Source organism: Hypanus sabinus, chromosome 7, assembly GCF_030144855.1.
Source record: "Hypanus sabinus isolate sHypSab1 chromosome 7, sHypSab1.hap1, whole genome shotgun sequence".
Taxonomy (NCBI): Eukaryota; Metazoa; Chordata; class Chondrichthyes; order Myliobatiformes; family Dasyatidae; genus Hypanus; species Hypanus sabinus.
In genome coordinates, this window is record NC_082712.1 from 120072853 (window position 1) to 120089384 (window position 16532).

General features: G+C 38.8%; 1 protein-coding gene across 4 annotated transcripts in view; it reads right to left on the reverse strand.

Annotated features, from left to right (window-relative positions):
- LOC132397135 (activating molecule in BECN1-regulated autophagy protein 1-like) overlaps positions 1–16532 on the reverse strand; it is a 412487-nt gene that overhangs the window by 205404 nt on the left and 190551 nt on the right. The window lies entirely within an intron of this gene.

Below are 16532 nucleotides of genomic sequence, written 5' to 3' on the forward strand. Positions count from 1 at the left end.
CTTCTTTGTTCATTTTTAAGGCAAGGCAGAAATTAATTTAATTTAGTTACAATTTAAATACACAAACAGCTGTTTAACCTTTAGCTCAATAGGACCTAAAAAAACTCAATTATTTCCCCTTAATTAATATACCTCAAATTTTCTCTCTCTAATCAATTCAGATACACAGACTTGTAAATAATATTTTGTTTCTAAACACAATTTTCTGTAAATTGTCACCTGCTGTTTATTCAAATCAATGGGCTGGATTTACTCTATAAAGGGCACATTATAAAGTAGATTTAGCATACAGAAGGACAACTTTTTCTGAAGTGCCCCACTTTGCTGCTACCAATCCTTTTTAAAGAAGTATTCTTTATTTACAATGTGGTGAGTTGAGCTGTTCAGTTTAAGTACTATATTTTGTAAAATACAAATGGATCAAATGAATAATATATCATTTTCATTCTTGTAGATGTGTGATAACTGCCTGATAAATTGCTCCATTAAATCCTTCATTAGACATTGTCCATCAAAGTTCACTGGCATCATCCTCCTGCCTATGTTATTCTTTATGTGAAAACAATGTAAGCAGCAATTTAAGTACTTAATGTTTCATCGCAAAGTTGGAAATGGTCTTCACTGACATTAGCAATAATTAATTTTCAGAAACAGAATCAGGTTTAGTATCACCAACATGTCATGATATTTGTTCACCTGGAAATCCACTTGGAATTTGCAGACTTCTGTCAGGAATAAAGGAATCTGCCCATTTTCCCACTTAATCTTGGAGTTTTAAATCTGGTTATGATAGCCTACCATCTCTGAATGGGATTGTCTCAGCAAAGTGGCTTAGCTTTTCCTGACACACTGGAGGGCCTCCTTAAAGTCAAGACTTAGAACAACTACCTGCAAACATTCCATCACATACAGATAAAACCAACATGGCACTTTTGTTGCCCTTGCAAGCAATTTTATGATATTACTCATCACTTTAAAGTTAATCAAAGCTTGAAGACTTAGATGCTGAGCTCTCTAGTATGCTGTTGCAATGTCTTCTGCCCATTGAAAGCAATGTCAGCTGTCTAAATACTGTGAGCGTGTGACTGTTTAAATTTAACCAACGCCTTCTCCAGTTCAGATTATGTTGCCTTGCTTAAAGAATGATATTTGAAATGAGAGGGAGAATGGTAGAAGGACAAGAGAATATGTAGAAATATTACACTGTGGCGACCCACTTCCTAGCACACTCAAACCGGCTCACAAATAGCCAGCGCGCAGGCACAAAGGCCAGGTCCGCAACAAAGGGAAAAAGCCTGCGGGAGTTTGTGAGTACGTGTCCCTTAAGCATCTGCGCCCGGGGAGGGCGGGATGAGGGAGGCTTTAAAGCATGGCTGTGAAGTTCGAATAAAATCATCTTTAATTGCAGTTTACCGACTCCGTTTCATTATTTTAGCGCTGCATGTAGCACACCGCTACAACACCTTCATAATGATAACAATTTCATCTTAAACAAAGCAAAATACATAAACTTGAACAATGTGATAATAAGATTTGCTGGGCACATACAAGTTGAAGTATATTTGATCTGTGTCCTCTGTATCAGTACTTCAAACAAAAAGCTACTTGGACTCAGGTAAGGACTTGAGTTCCAATGTTCACAGATACTCTAAGTTTGAACAAACAGGGAAAATTTGGCATGTGTGCAAAGATCGTTTAATTTTCCTCTAGCCTTTGGAACATGACCCCTAATTATTGATTTTTTAGCCAAAACAAAACTGTGAAAGCACTTGCATTTCTGGGGAAATACAGTCGACCCTCCTTATCCGCAGTTTTCACATGCACGAATTCAACCAACCGCGGATTGGGAAAACCCGGAAGCCCTCTCTCCAGCACTCGTTGGTTGAGACTATTTTTTCTTGTCATTATTCCCTGAACTATACAGTATAACAACTATTTACATAGAATTTACATTGCATTAGGTATTATCAGTAATCTAGAGATTATTTAAAAGTACAGGCAGTCCCCAGGTTATGAATGAGTTCTGTTCCTGAGTTCGTCTTTAAGTCAGATTTGAAGTTGGAACAGGTACATCCGGTATTATTTAGCGTCAGTTAGTCAAACGTTTTTCTTAGTATATATTTTATCTTTCTATGCATTTAAAACTTAAGAAACAAACATATTTCAATAATTAAAATTACTGTTGCTTAGTAATAATTGTAGCTTTCATCGGGGCAGAGCCTTTCACATGTTCTATTAAAATTGTTCCGATTGTTTACCGACTGTAGCCTAATGTTTTTCCAATGACTTGATGGCATTTCACCTCTTTCTGATCGCTTTACTACTTCCACCTTATTTTCAATCGTGATCGTGATTATTTTTATGAACAGAAACACCGCGGATTCTGAGCTGCGCCAGGTCCTAATGTCCACCACACTGAGACAGGTTAAATAAAGTCTGGGGTTCTGCTGGGTCCTAAAGACCACTGCACTGAGACAGGTTAAATAAGTGACTTGAGCATCCGCGATTTTTGGTATCTTTGGGGGGGGTCCCGGAACCAATCCCCCGCGGATAAGGAGGGATGTCTGTATACACAAAATACTGGAGGAACTCAAAAGGTCAGGCAGAATCTATGGAAAAGAGTAAATCAGTCAATGTTTCAGGCTGAGACACTTCATGATGAAGAGTCTTATCCCAAAACTTTGACTGTTTATTGTCCTTCGCATAAATACTGCTTGACCTGTGGAGTTCCTCCAGCATTTTGTGTATGCTGCTTCGGATTTCCAGCTTCTGCACATTTTCTCATGTTTGTGACTTGTAACTCTGATTTGAGATGAAACCTCTCTCCTCGATCTGATGAGTGATGATTGAAGAAATGCTGCATCACTGATAGCAATGTCTTTTAGGTAACACATTAGATCAAGACCACATCTCTCCACACCAAGAGTTTCCAATCTTCTTTTATACCATGGACACCCACCATTAACCAAGGGGTTCATGGACCCCAGGTTGGGAAATCCCGTTCTAAACAGTTGAATGGATAAACGTTATATTTCATCACTAATAGAGAAGTGCTATTAACAATTCAGGGCCACACTACAGCTGTACACTGTGTGTTGTCAAACTAACACCACACTTGGTTCTTAAGACATTGAGACAGCAATATGTTTTTGCAATCTCAGAAATGAGGTAGATAATTCAATACCAACAATATAAGATTACAGGGTTGAATCTACCTGCTTTAAGTAGTGCAATTAACATCCTACAAAAGAAACACATGTAATTTTCTATACAAATTTGAAAAGAACAGATTATTTCTTTCTGAAGTAAGAATAATGTAGAGAAAAACACAAGATCATTACAAGAAAAGCTGCACTCGGCAATTTATTATGAATTTACAAGTCTGACAGAGCAGAAACAAATAATCATACCAACTCTCTATTGTTTAATATCCTATAAAATTAATTGAGAAATGGTTGCAAAACAGGAACAAAATGGAAATTGACTCATCTGAGGTTAGTTTCCGAACAGAAGATGAACCAGCATTTTTACTCCAACTCTCAGTACTCTTGTTCCAGAAGCTCTGGTTACATTTGCTAATGGATTTAGTGGTCAGTATATATTTGCTTACTTAAAAATGTTCTTAAAATCATGACATAAATAAATAGATACTTTATTGATTCCAAAGGAAATTACAGTGTCACAGTAGCATTACAAAGGTGCAGATATACAAATAAACAAATATTAGAGAAGTAAGAAAACAATTTTTAAAAAAAGTTAGCTCAAAAAGTCTAACAGGAGGGGGGTCATCCCTTCCCTGGCTGCAGATTGACTCATTACAGAGCCTAATGGGGCACGAATGACCTCATTTAGCGTCCTTCGGAGCAGAGCAATTGGCTTAGCCTATTACTAAAAGTGCTCCTCTGTTAAGCCAAGGTAGCATGCAGAGGATGTGAAACTGTCCAGAACTGCCAGGGTTTTCTGTAGGGTTTTTTTGTCTACCACAGCCTCTAGTGTGTCCAGTTTGACTCCTACAACAGAGACAGCCTTTCTAATCAGTTTAGTGAGCCTGTTGGTATCACCTGTGTTGATGTCATTACCCCAGCACACCACCACATAGAAGATTGTACTGGTGACAACAGACTGGTAGCACATGTGAAGGAGAGGCCTGCATACTCTAAAGGACCTTGATCTCCTCAGGAAGTAGAGGTGACTCTGGCCATTCTTGTACACAGCCTCTGTGTTGGTGCTGCACTCAAGTCTGTCATCCAGGTGCACTGTCAGGTAATTGTAGGTCCTCACCACATCCATGTCCTCATCCTCAATAGAAACAGGAAGCAATGAAGGATTAGTCTTCTTAAATTCCATCAGCATATGCTTTGTCTTATTAATGTTGAGCTGCAGATGATTCAGCTTGCACCATTTGACAAAGTCCTCCACTTGGACCCTGCATTCATCCTTCTGTCGTCTCTTTACATACCCAACTATTGCTGAGTCATCAGAGAATTCCTACAGATGATATGACTCAGTGCTGTATCTAAATTCCAGGGTATACAGGCTAAACAGGAAGGGAGCTAATACAGTCCCCTGTGGCGCCCCAGTGCTGCTTATAGCCATGTCTGACACACATCCGTATTAGAATACTATGGGATAAGATTTAGAACAAACTTAAACAAATCTAACAGCAATCCAAAGAGAATAATTCCTGTATCTACTGTGAAGACGGCAGAGTGGGATTGATGGGGAAGTGCAGAAGGAGCAGGGTGGAGAGGCAGGAAATAAAATCAACAGATTGTACAGTACATGAAATTTAAGCAGTCCTTGAGAGGTAGAAGACACATTACAATCAAGAATAGCTGACACAGAAAAATCTTAGAATGGATAGTCAATATGCCATTTACCCTTCAAGGATAGCTGTTTCATATTTTTTAACCTTCTGATGCTCAAACAATCCCAGGACATACAGTTGCAAGAAAAGGTTTGTGAACCCTTTGCAATTACCTGGCTTCCTGTATTAATTACTCATAAAATATGATCTGATCTTCATCTAGACAAGCACTAGGTATGTAGTCTAGGACCATATAACCATTTAACAATCACAGCACGGAAACAGGCCATCTCAGCCTTTCTAGTCCGTGCCGAACGCTTACTCTCACCTAGTACCACTGACCCGCACTCAGCCCATAACATCTCCATTCCTTTCCTGTCCATATACCTATCCAATTTTATTTTAATGACAATGTCGAACCTGCCTTTACCACTTCTACTGGAAGCTCGTTCCACACAGCTACCACTCTCTGAGTAAAGAAATTCCCTCTTGTGTTACCCTTAAACTTTTGCCCCCTCTCAACTCATGTCCTCTAGTTTGAATCTCCCCTACTCTCAATGGAAAAAGCCTGTCCACGTCAACTCTATCTATCCCCCTTGTAATTTTAAACACCTCTATCAAGTCCGCCCTCAACCTCCTACGCTCCAAAGATAAGTGAGCAAATGATTTATTTTCTTCCCTGAAGCAGATTAGATAGGCTTCTACAAATTTCGGTCATTTCACTGTTACCAGAACTGATACCAGCTTTCTTACAGCAGATTTATTTATTTATTTTTAAAATTCCCCAGCTATAATGAATAAAAAAGAATGCTACTTCTAGATCATTTGTGCTGCCTTCTGGATATTGCCAAGTAACTTGACTATATCTATACTCTTCTATATTTATCACATGTAAGAATACTCAAAAAAATGCACAATATATTTTTATGTTAACATTAAATATGGTACAATTTAGTACTGATATTGTTACAAAAAACAATCAAATTTAAAGCTGTCCAATTGAGCTGTAAAAGCATGTTCATTAAATGCTCCAAATATATTACTTCTCCAATTCTTTCAATATTTGTTTTGCCAGTTTTATCTGAAGGAACTTTACTTGAGCAACACACAGGATTATTTCAATGTCTTAATTGTTTCTCCCAATAACTTACTTTGTGCAATTTATTTGAAAACAAAAAAAAACCATGAAGGATGGTAAGAAGTATACAACCTATTTGCCCAAATGAGAAAAATCATATCATTTCCTGAGCAGCAGTTTGTTTTCTTCAGTAAATTGCCATGGAGATTGATAAAGACATCAGATATCTTACTTCATTTACCATATGTTTGTAAAAAGCAAGCACAGCACCTATTTATATGCAAATCTCAATGTAACTGCTTGAAAATAAATATCCCCTACTATTGGTCCTCATGAAATTTATGTAACTGACAACTCTATTCAAACACAATCAACAGCTGCTGTAATTTATCAATACACAAGGTTTTATAATCAGTTCCTCAAGCAGAAATGACTGTTAATAATTATCACAAACACCAGAAAATCTGCAGATGCTGGAAAATCCAAAGCAACACACACACAAAATGCTGGAGGAACTCAGCAGGTCAGACAGCATCTATGGAAGAGAGTCGACGTTTCGGGCTGAGACCCTTCATCAGGACTTGAGAAATCTTGAACTCCTGGAGGGTAGCGGAATCACGGGAGGCCAAAGCGAACTTGGCACTGTACCGTAGAGGCAGAAATGGGCCCCTGAACCACTCCTGGGGCACAATAGAGTAGATGGCCAAGGACAAACTGAGATGGAGGACCTTCATTGCTGCCTAAAGCACCAGTGGTATAATGGGAAGCAAATAATACCAAAATGGCAAAAGGGGACTAAAGACATCCTCTCCACACAAATGCTTGTGGGAATGACAGCACAGACAAGAGTAATTGGGAAACACTTGTTCAGAGGCATCATACAAAAATCACAAAACACACAACGTGAAGTGTACCAGGTGCTTAGTGAGGAAACACTTTGTTGGTCTTTTTGTAATGTAACACCCTGGTAAAGAATCTACTGTACTGTAGTAGGGTATTTTATGTAATGGTCCTTCTGTAGAAGCAGTGCGTTCTGCTGGCAGTGTTTGGGTTACTGTTAAAGATAAGGGATGGTTAGGAATATGTGTCATTCAATCAAGACAGTGGAACTGGGAGAAGGTTCTGGAGAATGCTGGGGGAGCAGTTTTTGTGACAAACACTGAGGTGGGTCGAGGTCTCTTTTTTGGTGGGAGATGGAGAGAGAAGGAGCTTGAGAGAACTGGCCATAGAATTCGATTTGGGGAGGAACGTACAATCCAACAGAGCCCAAGGAGGGAATTTTTACCAGGAAGCAGTGTGTAGGAGTTGGTGCACTGTGTATATCGAAAACAACAGCATTTGGAAGATTTGAGCTCTACTGTGTACACGTGACTGCTTATAAGGGGCCCTTTTTTGATTTTTTCTTTCTTTCCTTGAATAACTACTTGCAGTTTTCAATTTACTTCTTTATAATTGTATGCAGTGTATGATCTGTAATTTCTTGCCAATGGCAAATTGCCAGGGGCAGAAAATCACACAGCATTCACACAAACTGGGGTTTGGATGGGCGAGACATTCCTACTTCATGGATTTGACAGAACCAAAGTCATATACACCCTAGATGTATGAAGCCTGAGACTGCTGTGGAACCCAGTGGCTGTTAGCAAGGGGCCAACGAGCCGCATTCCCAGAGACACCCAGCATAAAGGGGTTTCAGGAAGAGACTTTGAAGACAAGAGTAAAAGTAAATTTTTACAATTATATAGGTCTAGGTGACACCCTACCTGGTCCACTTGTTTCTTTACCTGACCTTTCTTCAGAAAGAGTGATACAAGATTGACCAGACTGGGACCGTGGGTGTATCAAGAGGGAAGACAGAATCAGTGTGGCCTCTCCTTTAGGGTTTGGAAGAATGAGAGTGTTATTGAAACATGGGAAAGTTCTTAGCATGTGTGACAGGTGGGTACAGTGAGTATGCTTTCCTTGCCTGAGGAGCTGACGATGAGAGAAAACTGTGTCAAAACTAAGGGCTTGGCAATTTAGGACTGAAATCAAGACAAATTGCTCTAATCAAAGGTAGACGAATCTTGAAAATGCTCAACCTGAGAGGGCTATGAAGGCTCAGTTGTTGATTGCATTCCAAAGAGAGATTAATTGAATTCTGGATATGAGAGGATTCAAAGCATATGGATTGAGGATAGGAAAATGGTGCTGAGGTTGAACACCAGTCATATTCTGGGGCCAGGGGCTAGAATAGCTGAGTCCTGCTCAGATTTCTTTATTCCTTTAGTCATAGGAAGCTTGTGGGTGGGCAAGGGTTAAAGTGCAAAAGAATAGCAACTGACAGGCATTTCATAATGTAATATTCAGGTTATTATACTAAATATAATGAGTAGTTGCAAAATGGAACATATTAAAACTCACATTATTTTTCTTTAAACAATAATTTGGCGTAAACATACCACCCCCTAGTGGGCCTTTAACTCTCAATGATAAATATCATAAAAAAACAACAGCCAAAACAAAAGCCGGATCCTGCTGAAATTCAGCCGGCGGTTATGAACCGCAGTGCACATGTCAGATCAGGTGCTCAGTCTACTGCTGAACCCAGTAGCAAGGCCATGAGCAGTTCCTGATTTTATGAACCAATGGAGAGGATACACCACACAGCTCAGCTTTAAGCCTTCTGCTCCGGGACAGCACCATTCACTTTAATGTCGTTGCTAACCAATATTAAAAAGTGTAAGAAAGTGTTCCCTTTTATTTTATTAATATTAATGCTTTGAATTGTTTCCAATAAACTTTTGTATTCAATTATTAACTTAATTATTTTTAATTATTAAAATCACCAGATGCAAAGTGCATCTGATGATCAGTAACAGTTCCAAGCAGTAGGAAAGGCTCCTGATAGCACAGGCTGTCAGAAAACTATCAAGGCTGTACATAGACAGAACCTCGGTCTACTTGAGACCGCGGTGCTGTTCCCCCATTGTTCCACCGTATGGGAGGGCAGCAAGGCCTTCTGGAAGCTGGAAGACACATTGTCACAAATCAAGATGGTGAATGCAGAGATCTTGCTGGGAATGGTCAGGGAAGGCTTATGAAAGACTGAGAACAAACTGGCATTTTTGTGGTGTATTTGAGTGGAAGACGACACGGGAAGATTATGAACTGTTCCTTTTCAAAATCAACTGGACTTTTTTTGCGACCAGAATCGAGTCAAACTTCCAATTTAGCATTTGTTTTATCAAAAACTTGCAATAGAAGAGCCCAATGGATAGATGCATCTATTCACAGATTTGATAAGCACCAAAGCATTCCACACATGCACATACATTCCTACAATTAACTACAGTACAAATGTGAATAAGGACAGTATGTGGTAATAATACTGCTAATGAAAAGTGATTTGAGCAGAATAATAATTGGTTGATTCTCAAACGCAGTGCTGAAGCACAGCATTGTCTCATGGCATCACTTAGATAACTCTTTGGACCAGTGCCCCATCTACTCTCTCAGGAAAGTGTAAATGACTCTGAAGTCCTGTTTAAAGTACAGCAAGGAAATTATATCCAATGTCCAAGTCAACATTGATTCTTCAATCAATATTACAAAGAGAAAAAGACTCTTTGGTCATGATTCTTTCACTGTTTGTGGCCAGGTTTTGGTGCCATTGAAAATTCTGTCAAATAAAATCAATTATTAGTCCAAAGAAAAACAAGAAAGAATTTTCACTTCCACTCAAATATTGCTTTATACTTCCACTAATCTGAGCTAATTTGTGGACTGCAAGTTAGTTGGCAGTAAGCAAACTTTACACGTCATCAGGATAAAAATTCAAAGGTTGAATGACAAATGATCTGATTCAAGATATAAAGGTCGAATTAAGATAAACAATGCAAAACTGAAATGATGTCCCTACCAAACCCTCCTGTCAGATACCATACTCAAGTCTGAAACATGTAGTACTCTCCTGATTGCAGTCCATTTTCCCGTTGCTTTTTCTGCTCAATACATTTTTCTCAATATCCATCTACTGTCATTGAAAGCTTCACTGTCTCAGTTTTGCTTGCAGTCAAGTCCAGTTGCTATGTACAGTCAGCCCTCCTTATCTGCGAGTTCCGCACGCGCAAATTCAACCAACCGCGAATCAAGAAAACCCAGAAGTGCTCTTGCAGCACTTGTTGTTCGAGCATTGTTCGCCTTGCGTCTCGTTCGTTCGCTACTTTGTTCCTGTGAAAAAATTGCTCCTTAAAAGCAATTAGATGGTCAAAGCAATACCTCAAAGGCTAAAAGGGAGTGTAAAGTACTATCTCTCACCGAGAAAGTAGAAATATTTGATTTTTTGAAAAGTGGCATGAAATTTGTGGAAATGTTAGTACTGCCCCTACAATGGCAAAAATGGTGTCTCTGGTTTGTGATAAAGTGCTTGCGAAGACTGAGAAAGCATTAAGTGTGTGGCTAACAGACATGTCACAGAAGCATATCCTTGTCGATGGCCAAATTATATGTGAAGAAGCTCTTAGTCTCTATGGGCACTACTGTGACGGGGTTGATGAGAGCGAAAGAAATGAGATTAAGGCTAGTAAGGGATGGCTGGCTGGCTATGTAAAGCGCTACAGCATCAAGCAAGTAAAGATTACGGGAGAATCGGCATCGGCTAATGTTGAGGCCGCAGCAGCATTCCCAGAGGAGCTGTAATTCTGAAATCTCAACATTCAATGCTTGAAGATCCTCAGTCCTCAACCTCCACAGTTATTGAGCCTCCTTATTCCCTAAACAAGACAGTGTAACAACTACTGTACAGGTATTACAAGTTTTACCCATTGTTTGATCATTGTTCGCCTCGTGTCTCGTTCATTCGCTGCTTGTGTTGTGAGCGAGAGGAACATGTAAGTTTTCCCCCTCCCCATTCAGCATGATGCACACACCAGACAGAAGCACTTTAATGAATGAAAAAGTGCAAGAAGAGGTGAGGTATTTACTTCAAATTGATTTCTGATAATTAAGTAATGATATGCACAGCAGACCCCACAAAATTCAAAGTATTGGCAAATCTGCAAAAACTATCCAAATTGCCACACAACATTATTTATCACTTATCTGACTCTGACCCACAAAAGTACAGTATTTGAATTATTTTTTTTTTCCTTTTAGGAAAGAAAATCAATGTTTTTTTTTCCTCTTTCTCAATTTGTCTTACTGTGTTGCACACTGTTCGTCTGCAAGGTGACAGGCATCAAAGCCTGTCAATACCAAAAACATAATGGTAAGATACTGCAGATATTAAACATCTGTTTAAGAAGAGTTATTTGGAATTGCACAGAAAGCAAGCCAGAAACTAGAAGTGCAAAATCCAAATTATGGAATAGCTAATTATCTGAAATTGCTGAACCCAATTTAAAATCCAGACAACTGTATATTTTTGCCAGCCAAAAGATGAGCTGTTTTTGCAGGAGCTTATAGTAAACTTTGTTGAAATAAGCAAACAAGCTGAAGACAATGTCAGAATGGGAATAGTGTAGGGAGATTTAAACTGACAGATGATTGGATGTTAATGGGCACAACCTTCAGACTGAAAGCAATAGTTCTGTAAAAAAAAATATTGCCAAGAGGCCATACACCAGCAGTGGGTGAGCCAGCAGGTGTAAGGGATAAAGGGGAGAGAGCAAGAGAGGCTGAGTGAAGACAAGGACATCCCTACATGGTTTAATAAAAACCTCTCTCTCCTCATAATCCTCTCCTGCCTGAAATTGTGAATAGGTTAGGTCTGTTAGCACTGATGAGCAACAACTAAAGAAATTAGAAAATGAGAGGTAGGTAATCCAAAAGATATTATTGCTGTTTTTGAAAACCTCGCCATGAGAATAATCAAACTGGTTGATAATAAGCCATGAAGTTGTCAAAGTTGGGAAATGAAAGCTGGAGGAATGCAGAGATAATTTTGTGTACGTACAAAGGCAATTATAATTTGAAAATAAAGCAAAATACTCCATGAGGCCATTCAAGAACATTGGCACTGAATTTCTATATAACAAAACGACTAAAAGATTAATTAATTAACATGTTAATTAAACAGTACCTTTGCAATTTTATCTTTTCTTAAATCTTTTTAATTACTCAACAATTCTCAAAGGAAATTACTTGCAAGGATTTCTTGTGAAGTTCCATCCATGGGAAATATCGACTATAAGAAACTACACTGCATTCTTTTTCTGAGCACATGCCAAGTTGAAATGGATTAAAACTCTAAAGCCATCGTGACTATTCAGTCACTTCTTTCAAACTGGATCTCAATCACAGCCACTGACCATTCCAACACAACGTCCCAAAATCAGAACTGTCATTTGAAATAGTTTATTAACTATTTAGTTTTTCTTGCAAGCGGGAAGACTGACTCATATGCAGAAAGCAGAACAATTAGGAGAATACACAAACAGGAACAGAAGCATGAGAGGGCTGGTAGGACTAAACCCATTTTCTTTAATATAGGAAATCTCATAGGTATGACAGATGAGCTAAAAGCATTCACCAGCGTACACAATTAGGACAAGTATGACAAGACCCTCCACTGATCGAGGTCAACCATGGATATTGCCCATGCAGCAGGCTTATCCTCTCCATGCAGCTGATAAATCAAAGGAACAGCAAAAATGATATAGCAGTTGCCAGTCTGCATTGACATCAACATAAGACTGCCACTGGGACTCCAACTCTGGATTTTCCCTCATGATTTACTCTCAAAGCCTTCCATGTGAGTGGGTATTGGTGCAAGGCAGCAGAGGTCTGCGATCAGAGTTTTCCTTCTAGATGTGCTGCCATCCACAGCTGAGAAGCTCCATCTGTCTGAAGCAAGTGGCTATAAGGAACCAGGAACCTGCCTTTGCCCCTTCTCCTGTCAGGAGCAATAGTCCTACTGGGCTTAGTATCTGAGCCACACGTGAATGCCAGGAGCTGGACTTGGTTGTCAAAGGCTATTTGAGATGTACATCATTCAGAGCATTTAACAGTTAATGGGAACTTATTCTCATTAACCCCCACCACCCTGGCTACGACACTAAAAGGAACAGGATACTGATGCAATCAGGGAGACGTTGCTGTAGGAAGGGTAGAACTGGTCTTTTAATATTCTGCAATATATAAGTTCCAGGCAAGACAAAAGCTGAAAAAGTGTGTGTATTATTGTAGTGCTGTTTAGGGAGAACAATAGGATGGTACTCAAGGAGAATATCTGGAGGGATCAGCCAGTGAGGCAATATGGGTAGAACAGAACAACAAGAATGCAAAAAGCTGTAAAAGCAAGAATAGTAATGGAAGACTTTAAGTTTCCCTATATTGACTAGGATTGTCTTAGTGTAAAGGACTTAATGTAGATGGGGAGGAATTTGTAAAATGTATTCAAGAGTGTTTTCTGAAACAGTACGTAGTGACTTCTACTAGTGACAGACCTTACCTAAGGGAATGGTGATGCGCAAATGATACAAGTATCAATGCGTGAACTCTTTTGGAACCAGAAGTATAGTACGGTAAGCCTCAAGGTAGTCATGGGAAAAAAATAAGGTTGGTCCTCAAGATGAGGCCTTAAAGTGGGAAAATGTCAATTTCAATAGTCTAAGACAATATTTAGAAGACGTAGATTTGAAACAATTGTTTGGAAGTGGGGGCAGGGGTGTGTGGTAACAATATTAGATACATAGGAGGCAAGTAAGGTTAGATCTTAGAGTTCAGATTCATCATGTTCCAACCCTCTGGGGTAAGCAACAAAAAGAGTAACATAAGGAAACTTGGCGTTAACAAAGGATATTGAATACTTGATCAGGAAAAATGAGGAAGCATACATCAGTAACAGAAATTGGTATCAAACGTGTCATGAAGTTTAGAGGGGATACAGGAGAAATTTTAAATTAGTAAGACAAAAAGAAGCCATTACATGACAATAGGATATAGAATTATGGAGAATCCCAAAACTTTTTAAGTATATTAGAAACAAGAGAGGACCCTAAGGAAGAAATAGGTCCCTTCTAAGAACAGAGCCAAGGGAAATGAACAAGATCCTTAATAAACACATCATCAATAGTCATCAGGGAGAAGAATGTGGTGAGTTAAGAAAGGGGTACACGGATATTCTGAAGCCTGTCTTTACTAGGAAGGAGGACATGCTAAATAAAACTTGAAGACATCATAGTGGATACACCTTTGGGAGGCCAAATTCAAGTAGGACATACTGTATGGAGTAACTGACAAAAACCTTAGGAGCATTGATGTGCAGGGAGTCATTGTGGAGCAAGTCCCTAGCTCCCAGAAAGTAGCAACACTTATGTACAGGATAGTAAAAAAGGCATGAGTACAAGAGTCCTGATGAAGGGTCTCGGCCTGTAACGTTGACTGCTTATTCTCTTCCATTGACGTGACCTGGCCTGCTGAATTCCTCCAGCATTTTGCGTGTTGCCATGAATATGGACACTATATTGCAGTTGCACCAAACAATGGCTGAAACAGAGTTTGAGTATAGTAAACAATTCTGGTTGCCACACGACTGGAACCATGTAGGAGCAATAGAGACAGTCCCCAGAATTGACTGGAACAGAAGGGTGTATTTACAAGAGATTGGATAAACAAGGTTTGTTCCCACTGGAATATACGAGGCTGAATGGTGATCTTATAAGGTTAATAAAATTATGAGGAGCATAGATATGACAGATCATCAAAACCTTTTTCATCCAAAGACAGGGGAGCTAAGAACTAGAAGTCACAGGTTTAAGGTGATTGGGGAGAAACACTAAGGAGATTCTTGGGGATAAGTTTTTTCCACAGAGTGTGGTGAATATCTGAGATGAGCTGTCAGAGGTAAATGGAGATAGATATATTCATAATGTTTCACAGGCATCTCAATAGGGGAGACACAGAGGAATATCAGCCTAATGCAGACAAATGGAAAAATAATAGATAGGGATCATGGACAAGGTAGATCAGTGGAGTCCATCTGAACATTACTTTGATTCTTTAACATCAATATGCATCTGTCCATCTATCAACATATTTGCCATTATAGAAACAGTCATTCTGTTACTTAACAATATGTTTTGAAGTGCTGGTTGAAGTGGAAAAGGCAATGTCTCTGGAAGTTATTCATACATATTAGCAAAAGGTATTTGATAAAGTGTCCAATAAGAAGCTGCTGGTTGAAGCTCATGGGCATAGAAATGAAGGCAAATTTGTGCTTTGAATACTGCCATTTTCGATTACTGACAAACTTTGTTTTCATATTACTATTTTCATAAAAAGGTTTCCTAAGCATTACAGAGGAAATAAAACCGCTATGAACATTTTAACCCCATTTCGTGCAAAGCAACAAGACACATGCAACACACTGCATGAGGTTCATTAACTGTGCTCTATATTTAATTTGTTCTATTCAAAATTTTAAAAGCAATCAAGCTTGGACATTTATTATAAAGCTCTAGTCAGAAAAAAAACTAATTACAACTCTGTGTGTGCTGCCACTCTCCTTGCAGTTAAGTGACATCTATGTCATGGTTTAATTTTACAAACCAGCGTGTTAGGCATCAGAATGCAAAGCAATTGAAGAGACATGCCTTCTATAAATCAGTGAAGGTGAATGACTTCTAGAATTGAGAAAAAAATTATTCTTTAGTTTCATTACATAAGGCAGCACAAATCTTAAGAGCACTTCAGAAGGAATTTTTCAGGCAGATACTGAACACCTGAACTGTCACCTAAGATGAGTGATTCCCTCTTTCAAAACTGTACAACTCTTAAACATCTGGATCCCCTCCAAATGTAATTTCCACGGATGTGTTCAGAACAACTATCTTTTAACATTGTAGAAATAAAACAAAAAAGTAGACACATCTTAGTATCCAGATGTTTGATTGTGAAATGCTGATACTGCTGACCTGCTCCAACTTGGAAAAAATTTGACTTTTAATGTGGAATTGTTTGCAATAAAAAGTGGTCACAGGTTCCAGTAAATAACTATGGACCGTCACTGAAGCAAAACAATAATGCTTTTATTTAGGAAGAACTATTTCAACAGAAACAGAATCACTAATGTTTCTGACTGAAAGAAATAAAATTCAGTTTTTACCTCATATAGCTATAGATATGCACATGGATACACACAAAAGCTTTATGACAGCTGCATGGCTGGACACATCTGTTACAACAAAAACACACAAGTAGAAGTGATTTTTTTTTTAAATGAAGCAATATGAAATTAGTCATTGGAATACCTGCTGAAGACTCCCTGACCAAATGATACTGCAAGAGACACTGGTCTTCAGAAAACTAATGGACATATCTGCTCTCCAGATGAGCATGTACACCAAAAAGATCACATCACACCAAAAATAACCTGGAGCAATGCCCCCACAGGAGTAGAGGCGAAGTGAAAATAGTCAAGATGCTCAGAAATTGACTGATATTTTTGCAGCATATAGTTTTTGCTAATCACAGGTAAAATCACACCTGCAAAGATTCATTGTTGATTTGAACAGTGAAGGAAGTAGTTAAATTCCTTGCAGAGAATTTGAGTCAATTTGAGAAATATGCAAACCAAAGGGTAAAAGTTTTACTGCTCTTCACTTCCAGCGCTGGCAATGGTTACAAAACTGAAGGATTAAAGAGGGTATTAGAAACAAATCAAAT